The 9,867-nt window shown below is 43.9% G+C and overlaps 1 long non-coding RNA gene across 1 annotated transcript; it reads left to right on the forward strand.

The window, feature by feature from the left end:
• The first annotated feature begins 300 nt into the window (after positions 1-300).
• On the forward strand, positions 301-6,301 carry LOC128108856 (uncharacterized). Its single transcript, XR_008217608.1, has 3 exons — positions 301-418; positions 3,131-3,299; positions 5,208-6,301. It is a non-coding gene; the product is annotated as an uncharacterized LOC128108856 (long non-coding RNA).
• Positions 6,302-9,867: the final 3,566 nt, after the last annotated feature.

Raw genomic sequence — 9,867 nt, forward strand, 5'->3', positions numbered from 1 at the left:
ACCACCGGAGCCTGCAGGACGGAGAAAGAGCACCAAGGCTGCAGACTAAGGAGCGGAGAGCTGGGTTTTCAGCATTGTGATTACAGTATTGGTGTTTTAAAACAATCTTTTTTTTTTTGTTAAAGCAACACACACTAACAGTTTCTGTTAGTACAGACACCCCTCCCCCATCTCCCAGCCCGGTTGCTATAGAAATAGTTCTATATAGAACTAGGAAGTACAGAAATAGTTCTGCTTGGTAACCTGTGCCTTAAGCGATACCCAGGCATTTCTGGCTCCAGACCTTGAAGTTCACAACCATTTCCACAGCTGCCTCAGTGCCCAGCATGCTAAGGATGTCGGCTAGGCAGCCTTCCTACTGTTCAGAAAATTTCACTCCTGCAGCTTCTTGGCTGGTTTTGAGAAATCGCTCTATGAGGTGAGTGAACTCCTCTGTGTGTTGGTATTTAAACTGTGGTCAGACGGTCAAAAAAAGAAATGAAAAGACAGTTTAGTTCATAAACGACGGCCACGAGCAGTCGCCTTCTTCTTGTCCTCCCTGGTAGGACGCGACACAGATCTGCTACTACCCACAATACAAACAGAGGGCTGAGGATTGTTATTTTAAGGCTGCTGTCCTGGGGAAAACAAAACACATTAAATGAGAAAGATGCTTAAAGACAACATGGTGACTTTGTTCCAAAAAAACATTTGGGTCCTTTCTCTGGGAAAGGGGGTTAAAAGGTTGTCGGGGCCTTCTCCGGGGCTCCGGCTGACAGTGAACATGTGTTTCCTCCCTTTTCCCGACTCGCCAGTAGCCAGAACACTGCTTGTTTTCTGCAGAGGTTGTCAAAAACAATTTCAGTCTGGAGACGATGAATGATAAAAGAGGTTTTCAAACAGTTTTTCGCTGTAGCATTCGCAGCCCTAGAGAGGAAGGATTGTATTACAATCTGGGTGCAAAGGGCTATGTTCCCCTGGAAGAACACAGAGCCTCCTTCAACCTGTTTGATGCTTCCCGGTGTCCCAGTGACCTGGAGGACACAGGGCAATAGACTCAATTAAGTGGATGCTCCAGAAAAGCAAGGCGGGGTGGGCACAGCATGTTGAGGGGAACACCCCAAAGGCTCCCCAGCAGCTCTTTTAATCCACTGGCCACATGTCTGGTTCTGTTTTAGAGTCACTTTCAGGGCCAAGGGCAGGACAGACTTCAGAGCTGGGTACAGCAGGAGCAGTGGCAGCCAAAGGCAATCAGTTTCTCAGTGGCCATTCTGCTGCATGTCGACTCTACCTTTTCCAGAGCAGCACAGGATGGTGGCATGCTGGCTCTGTGTCCTCCCCCTCTGTTTATGGGTATTCCAAGCCACCCTTGAGATTTATGCATAGAAAACTCAAAAGGTAAATGAGACAAGGTGTCCACACCTATAATCCCAGTGCTTGGAAGGCTGAGATAAGAAATAAGATCAGAAGTTCAAAGTCATTCTCAGCTACATAGCAAGTTGGAGGCCAGCCTGGAATCCATGAGATTCTATCAAAAATGGAAAGCATGGCTGGAGATGGGTGGACAAGAGGAGAAAGGAAGGGAGAAGCCAGGTGGTGGTGGAGGCCTTTCATCTCAGCATTTAGGAGGCAGAGGCAGAGGCAGGTGGATCTCTGAGTTCAAGGACAGCTTGCCTACACAGTTTCAGGATGGCCAGGGCTACACAGAGAAACTGTCTCAAAACAAAACAAAACAAAGAAGAAAGAAAGACAGACAGACAGACAGACAGACAGAAAGAAAGAAAGAAAGAAAGAAAGAAAGAAAGAAAAGAGAAAGGGGGTATGGGGTGGATGGGGAAAGAGGGAAGGAAGGGAGAAAAGAAAACTCAACAGCTTTAGTATTGCCTTTCCATACCATCACTTAAGTGTGCATAGAAAAATGAGGCTCACTGGTTTTTGACAGTCCCACTTTCTCAAGAGGGGAAAAGTAAAAAGCCACAGTCATTTCAGCTCAGCGTGCACTCCAGGGGCTCCTCCACTTCCTGTTTCATTATTTCATTGACTCCACTTCTGGGAAGCCTTGTAAGGTAAACTTAGAAGATATGAGAACAGTGATAAACTAAGGGGTGATTTGCATTTCAGGCACAAATTTATACCCATCACTTTCCACATACCCAGGAAGATTCCTTACAGAGTTACCTTGGCCAAAAGAAGAGCCTGGGAGCATGTATGCAATTTAGTTCGCAGAACCAAAATTTGATTTCTCTGCAGCTTTTCAGGAACTCATCAGTGACATAAATCAAGACTCTGGGTACAGACTCTCTTAAGAAGACTGTGTTAGACTCCTAAACTGGAAAAGAAACACCCAGACAGAAAGTTTCCCAGAACCTAAGGCTGAAAACATGTTTCCACAGACGGTTTTCATTATTATCTTCTTAATGCTATACATGGGTGGATTTAAATCTCTTCCCTCTGCTTCCACAGCCAGACTCCATAACATCTCCCAAGCAGTCACTTGTATCTCTTTCTTTATTATTTCTGACAATTCTTAAAATATTTTTAGCTCAGAGTGACAAACATTTCTGCCACTGTAGGAAGATGGAGCTGATGGGTGACAACTGTGTCCAGTCACCCCAGGACCAAGGCAAGAGGAGAGTGACCCCAGGACCAAGGCAAGGAAAGACTGAGGAAGCTGAGGGCTGAAATGGCTTTTTGCATCTGATTCTAATTTCTTTGCTAGCTATACAGTGTTATCACCACACAATTCATTTTCTGACTGTAATCAGAAAAGAAGTGTGGATAGGGAATGCCAGGCACTGTCCAACAGGTGTAAGGGGTGAGTGGGGTCATGTTTCAAACAACGACTCCAGACCCAGTCCTTAGCTACACTGCTGTTTCCAGCGTTCACTGTCTAAACCAATGACATGTGTCACGGGCTGATGAATATGACAGCCACAGGGAAGGACAAACTTTCAACGACTAACGAACGTCCTCTTTACAGTCTGAGCCGATGATCCCACGCCAACATATTTGGCCAATGGCGGAGCATTTTGGCTAGGTGGGCTCAATCAACTGTTTCCATCCTATTCTAGTTCATAATCCCTATTCAGCCTAAAGTGCGCTGCAGCCTAATGAATGTGGTAATGGAATCCTTGTGTGTGTTTTTCCACAGCAGGGCGCAGATTAGCATAAGTGTCACATTCTGTGGGCCTGCCCGCTCATTTCTCAGGCGTTGCATATGCCGGGGATTTCTCAACTGGATAATAAGAGGAATATGGTCTACACATGCGGAGCAGGCACCGTGTTTTCTGTAGGCAGTGTGGAATAAATCTCACCTGGAGGTAAGCTATGATAGATTAGCTTTGTACCTTTGCTTTAAAATGCAATATTTCACCCCAAGGATCCTGTAATCTGAGAAAAGAAGGATTGGATTGAATTTCATGCAGAGTTTCAAAACACACTGTCAACTTTGACCATGGGGTTGAGGAATTCTTCACCATTCTCCCAGCTTTTCACACTCACGAGGAGTTCAAAGCTCCGCTTGCCAACCAAGATTAGAAAGAACGGAGGTTTTGTTCTCAGAGATGCAAACAGAAGAGGTGGAGAGGCTGGAGAAATTCCCCCTGCTTCCCCTCCACTTCAAGAATCTTCACATAGATGCAAAACGGTGGAGCAAACTTACAGGCAGATTTGCCCACAGCACTTCTTGCTGTGGTCCTTAGGAAAGCATGTCTTGACTACATACTAAGGATACCATTTAGAATGTTCCTCAAAATATGGCAATTAAGCATGCACAGAACTTTGCATTTCCAGAGAACTATTGTTGACTTTCAGATTCCAAATTTTACAATAGCCAAGCTATTTGGATGCACAGCACTTTGCATTTCCAGAGAACTATTGCTGACTTTCAGATTCCAAATTTTACAATAGCCAAGCTATTTGGAATAAACCTGTGTCCATCCACAGGTCTGACACATATTCAAGATGGAACAATAGCTCTAGTTCATATTTTGAATCTCCCGCTTTCTGCTCTGTTAGAGAAATTATATCTAAGACTGAAATAATATTTAGAAATAAAATGTTTGCCAAGCATATGTGACCACTAAGCTGGTCAGTACCTTTACCACTCAGACATTTCTCACTAATCATCATAACTGGATGCTGAAACTTCATTGTAACTGTAATGGAGTGTCATGAATTGGTTTGAACTGGTTCCAACCTGGGCTGAGAAGGTCTAAAAAAGCCAGTCTCTCTCCTGTGGTGTTGGGACAGGGGAGGGGCACACAATGGATAAAGCCTTGCAAAAGAAACGTACATACAGCAGCTCCTTGCCTCCATATTGACCTGTCTTGATGAGTCAGCTCACAGATGCCATGGAGCTAGCTAATTGACCGCACGTCTGCAGAAGAGGATCACGCTGGAAATTCCCCAAGGCCAGACTGTGGCCCCCACCCTATCTCCAGCTTCTTTTCATGTCATCGCCCATGACCTCCTACATGATAGAGGGACACTGGGTGGCAGATGTATCTAAACTCCGAGGAAAAGGGCTGTTAAGTCGACCTTGGTAACTTAACTGAAACAGTATATGTGTAAATCCATTGAAAATCCCTGGCCTTTTACAACTCCTGTCCCAATGGAAATCAGATCACAGGTCTGTTTACAAGAGACCACGATCATTTGGATAAAGACCCATGACAGTGTGGCCCAGGATTATTGAAATTTTAGTAACCTAAGCTTTAAAAATATTCTAAAAGCAAAATAACAAGGGAGAGGTAATTGCCATGAGCTAATTACTTATGATAGTTCATATATATATATATAAGTGGTGAACAATCTCTGTAAATGTCAGCTCATGGCACTTTGGCAATCACTTGTAATTTTTATTGTTTAAAGAAATGTCAACATTTCCATTTCCCCCAACTTCACTTAACCTTGGCTCAGCACACAACTGCTCGGGCCACCAGACGAGAGCGCTTGGCGCTAGTGTCTCAGAATGCTTCATCCTTTTGAGGATGAGCAAGTCTTGATCTCAATTTAGTTACAATAGTGGTGCTTTTAAAATTAAAAAGCATAGAGTGTGCACAGAATTGTTTGAAGGTTAGAATGGAAGGCAGTCCCCGTGTTCAAGACTTGCTAAAGGAGTAGATTGCCATTCACATTTCAGTTAATCCTTTGGTAGGCGTGGGGGAAACATTTGAGAGATTTAGAAATCTGTTTTGTTGGTTTGTTTCTTTTTCTCATCCTCCTAGCCACTTACAAATAACGACTGTGAAGAAGCAAGCTCCACAGAAGACAGCGTAACTAACTGCAAAAGGAGGCAAAGAAGACTGCTAAAAAAACCCGCTGGAGCTGGGAGGTGAGGCCCCAGGAAGCCCAGTCTAGCAGCAGAGCGTTTTCTTGGCTCCCTTTCCTCCTCCGGCTTGTCTGCACTTCAGTGAGAGTCAAGTAATTACCTTCCCTCCATCTCCCCTAGGTGTGCACTCCCTGGAGAGTGTATCTAAACAGGAAATGTTCCAGTATCGAAGACGCTAAGAAAGATAGGCACCCACAGACAAGACCGGCAAGACGCTGCTCTGCGCAGGCGCTCAGCAAGGCTGAGGGAGGTCAGGGAGAGTAGGGCTGTGGAGAAGGAGCCAAAGCGTGGAGAGGAGCCAAGGAGCCTGGAATGGCACCCCTGCACTAGAGCCCCATTCTGCAAGGCCACATGCAGGGCAGCTAGGGTAGATGGGTAATGAAGCAGACTGGGGAGGACCACCACAAGAGGGCTATCAAGACCGAATGGGGATGTATCTAGGGAGCCCATTCACCTACTGTATCCTTGAGCTTCCAATGGGGTGAATTGCCTCATCAATGTCTTCGTTCCCGTTTGTGAGTATTAAACCCTTTAATCAAAATAACCCTCATCCTTAAACTCAACAGCATGTTTTGTATGGGGCTTCAAAGGAGGGAAACGTGAGCTTACGGAAGGAAGAAAGAAAGAAGAAGATGCAGGAAAGCTGTCAGTAGATGGGGGGGGGGGGGACGACAAACTTTATACCAGCAAATTCTTACCTGCTGGCACTTCAACAGGGAAAGTGTAAAAAGACTGCCTGAAAAAAAAAAAAAGAAAGGCATCAACATTTGCCTGATGGAATCAGACCAAAACCAGAAATCTACTGAAGAGCCAAGGGGTGTTACATTGAAATATGTGGACTGTAAGATTAATTCAGGACCATGTTCAAGCTACTCTTTAGCATTGTGAATATAAAGTAATATTCCATAAAAACTTTACACTTTTTTTAAATGGAGTTTAACTTCTGAAGGGTATTATGTCATACCTAATCCCTTTTGGTTTGAGTCTGGAAGCCTGACTGGGGTGGTGAGGGAATGAAGAAAGGACAGACACACAGACATGTGTACAGAAAAGCTGGGTCAGGTGGGCTATGTGCCCTCTGATGGGGTGGCACCAACTACTGTACAACCTGGAACCTTTGCACATTGATTACGAACAGCACAGGCAGGGGTCGGGGTGGGAGTCAGTCTCGGTGGTAGGTCTTTGTGGGTGCACAGGCTCAGGCTGTAATCATCTAGGAAGGGGAAGTGGCCATTGCTGGTTTTTGCACACACAGCCAACATTCACACTCAGACCAGACAAAGGTTTTGCCAATTCTGAGCCAGACCCATCTGCAGAAGGCTTTGCCACCCATGGATCTGAGGTCTTGGTTCTTGACATGGCTGGCTCATGTCCAATGATAAACATTCATTCACTCAGGACTTCACTCACTCCCTACAATTTCATTCTCTGGAACGTTGAAGATAAATCCTTTAACATCTCAATATCTTTACAAAGTGGGATTCCTTTCCCCTTTAAGAGATCTGTATTGAGTCCAGCTCAGATGAGGCCAATTTTACTCAGGTGTGTAAGAGCCAGAGCTCAGGGAAAACCACCTAATGCCCTGATCTGGAACAAACACAGGGGAAACCCTCAGGAGAACATTAAGTCCCTGAATGATCTTCTTCCACAGCCTCTGATGACAGAATGATGGAGAAAACCAAAAACTGCTATTCTGATAAAAGAACACAGGGATAAATGACTTCTAACAAAATTCTGCTATACCCATAGATCAGTGCCTTGCTCAGCCATCATCAGAGAAGCCTCCTCCTGCAATCGAGGAGAACAAATAGAGATTCAATGTGCCGAGAGTGAGACACCTTTAAGCAGTCCTAAACAGGGTGTCTCCATCACATTCCTCTCCTGGGGTTCAGGGAACTCTGCAGAGGAGGAGGTGGAGAGCTTGTAATAGCCAATGGGGATGGAAGACACCAAGGAAACAAAACCTTCTAGACACATATGAACTCACAGAGACTGGGCCAGCACGTGCAGGGCCAGCACAGGCTAAACCAGCTCCCGGGGTCCCAGAGAGGAGAAGTAGACAGAGCCCCCATCCCCAGCTCAGAGGCTATTTCCGGTTGATAACCTCTTGCAAACGAAAACTTATTTTTTTCCCAATAGAGTCTCACTGAATGCACTTAAGGGTAGACCCCATGCCCAGCTGTAGATGGCCAACACAAAATGAACTAAATGGAGGTGTTTTGTTTTGGTTTTTGTCTTCAGTGCTTTTTCAGGCAATTTTTTTTAATCTTACAGATAATTTGTTTTTATATTATGGTGAGTCCAGTTTTGTTTTTATGGGTTTTCTGTGTGTGCAAATATGCATGTCTCAGTATCTGTGTGTATTTCTTGTGCATTTTTGGCTCTTTTTCTTCTGTTTTTTTTAAATTTTATTATATTTTTAGATGCCTGTATTCTAATGAGAGAGAGAAAGGAAAGGGTGTGAATTTGGGTGGATTGGAAAGTGGGGTGGAGCTGGGAGGGGTTGGGGGAGGGGCTGGGGGAGGGGTTTGGAGGAGCTGGGGGAGGGAAAACCAAAATCAGAAAATACTGTACAAAAAAAATCCATTTTTAAATTTTAAAAAAAGCTTCAAAAAATAGCAGTAAAAGACAAAGAAGACAAAACAATACAAAACTGATTAGAATATAGGCAAGAAGGAACTCTTCTGTATCACTGGTGGGAACATGATACTTCAAGAGACTTCAGCTACAATAGAAATCAGTACAGAGGTTCCTCAAAAGGCTGAAACAGTTCTACCATATGGGCCAGCTATAAAACTCCTGGACACTTACCCAAAGGACTCCAAATCAATACATAACAGACATCCTCACACCTAAGTGTTTTCTGTAGCAGCGTGCACAATAGCTAAATTGTGGAGCCACACTAAGTCTCCAACAACAGAGAACTGGATAAACAAGATCACATATATGCAAACACACACACACACACACACACACACACACACACACGACATTATTTGTGGGAAAATGGATGCAACTGCAGAAAATCATATTAAGCAAATTAAGACGATTGCAGAAAGACAGATATCATGTTTTCTCTCACTTGTAATTTTCATATTTTCTATAGATATAAAAATATGTATGTATTTATGACAAGAAAGGGGAAGTGAAACTGTCTTAGGGACTAAGAGGAGGAGGACGGTGTGGCAGGGATGTGCTCAATGTGCAATGTGCAGTTGTACATGTATTTATGTAACAAAACACCATGTGTAATGAATATATATGATGAAAATGGGTTTTTTAAGGCCAAAAAAAATGACATACTAATGAGGAAACAGAAAAAGGGAACTGTCCTGGGCTAGAGAACTGGCTCAGTGGTTAGGAGCACTTGTTCTCTCCAAGCACCAGGTTTGATTCCCAGCACCCACATGGAGGCTGACCACTTCCTCAGGCACCAAGCATGCATCTGATGCACAGACATGCATGCAGGCAAAGCACTCATAGGAGTCAAATAAATCAAAAGAAAAAGGAGAGAAAAAGAAAAGGGCAATTCTCATACGCTGTTGGTAGGAATGTAAGTCAGCACACCCATTCTGTAAAATAGAGTGAAGGTTTCTCAAAAAAGAAAAAGAAAAAACACAAAATGACTCAGCAGTAAGTACCACTGCTAGGTGGCATGTATTTTAAGAAATGAAAATATATTGAAAAACATCTGCACACCTCTTTGTAGCACTGTTCACAAAGCTAAGATATGGGGTTAACCTAGGTCACCAATGACAGATGAATGAAGAGTATGCGTTCATAAACAGAATGGAAGATTTTCACCCATGTAAGAAGATGGAATCCTGTCATTTTCAGCAATGTGGCTGAGTCAGAGAACATGTTATGTTACATAGGGCGACTGCAGAGAAACAGATACTGTGTGTCCTCACTCATATGGCAGGCAAATAAACTGATCTAAACAGAGAGAGCTTTGGAATGGTAGGAATTGAGAGGGGAGAGAAGGGATAGGTAATGGGCACAAAACTACGGCTAAATAGGAAGAAAGGGTTCCAGAATTCTACAGCAGGGTAGATCATCTATTATTCATTATTTTTATTGTATTTTAAAACAGTGACTATAGAGGATTTTGAGTGTTCCTCTCTCAAGAAAAGACAAATGCTTGAGATGATGTATATGCCGATGATGTAGAGAACAGGGAAGTCTCATACATTGTTGGTAGGATTGTAACACCTCCTCACCACCTTGGGTCAGGTTGAAGTAGATTAGAATTTCTAATTTATTTATTTTTATTTTATGTGCATTGGTGTTTTGCCATGGGTATCCAATCGCCCAGTACTGGACTTGTGAGCTGCCATGTGGGTGCTGGGAATTGAACCCAGGTCCTCTAGAAGAGCAGTCAGTGCTCTTAACTACTGAGCCATCTCTCCAGCCCAGAAAGTCACTTCCTAATCCTAACTTTCCTACTCACTTCCCTGGGTGCTGCACCTAGCAGGTCTCTGGAGGAAAGGGTACCACCGTGACTTTCTGCTCGTAACTGAAGACCTCAGATGTGGATGCCCCATGTCTACTTTCTG

The sequence above is a fragment of the Peromyscus californicus genome, unplaced genomic scaffold (assembly GCF_007827085.1).
Source record: "Peromyscus californicus insignis strain IS unplaced genomic scaffold, ASM782708v3 Scaffold_13__1_contigs__length_99412109, whole genome shotgun sequence".
In the NCBI taxonomy this organism is placed as follows: Eukaryota; Metazoa; Chordata; class Mammalia; order Rodentia; family Cricetidae; genus Peromyscus; species Peromyscus californicus.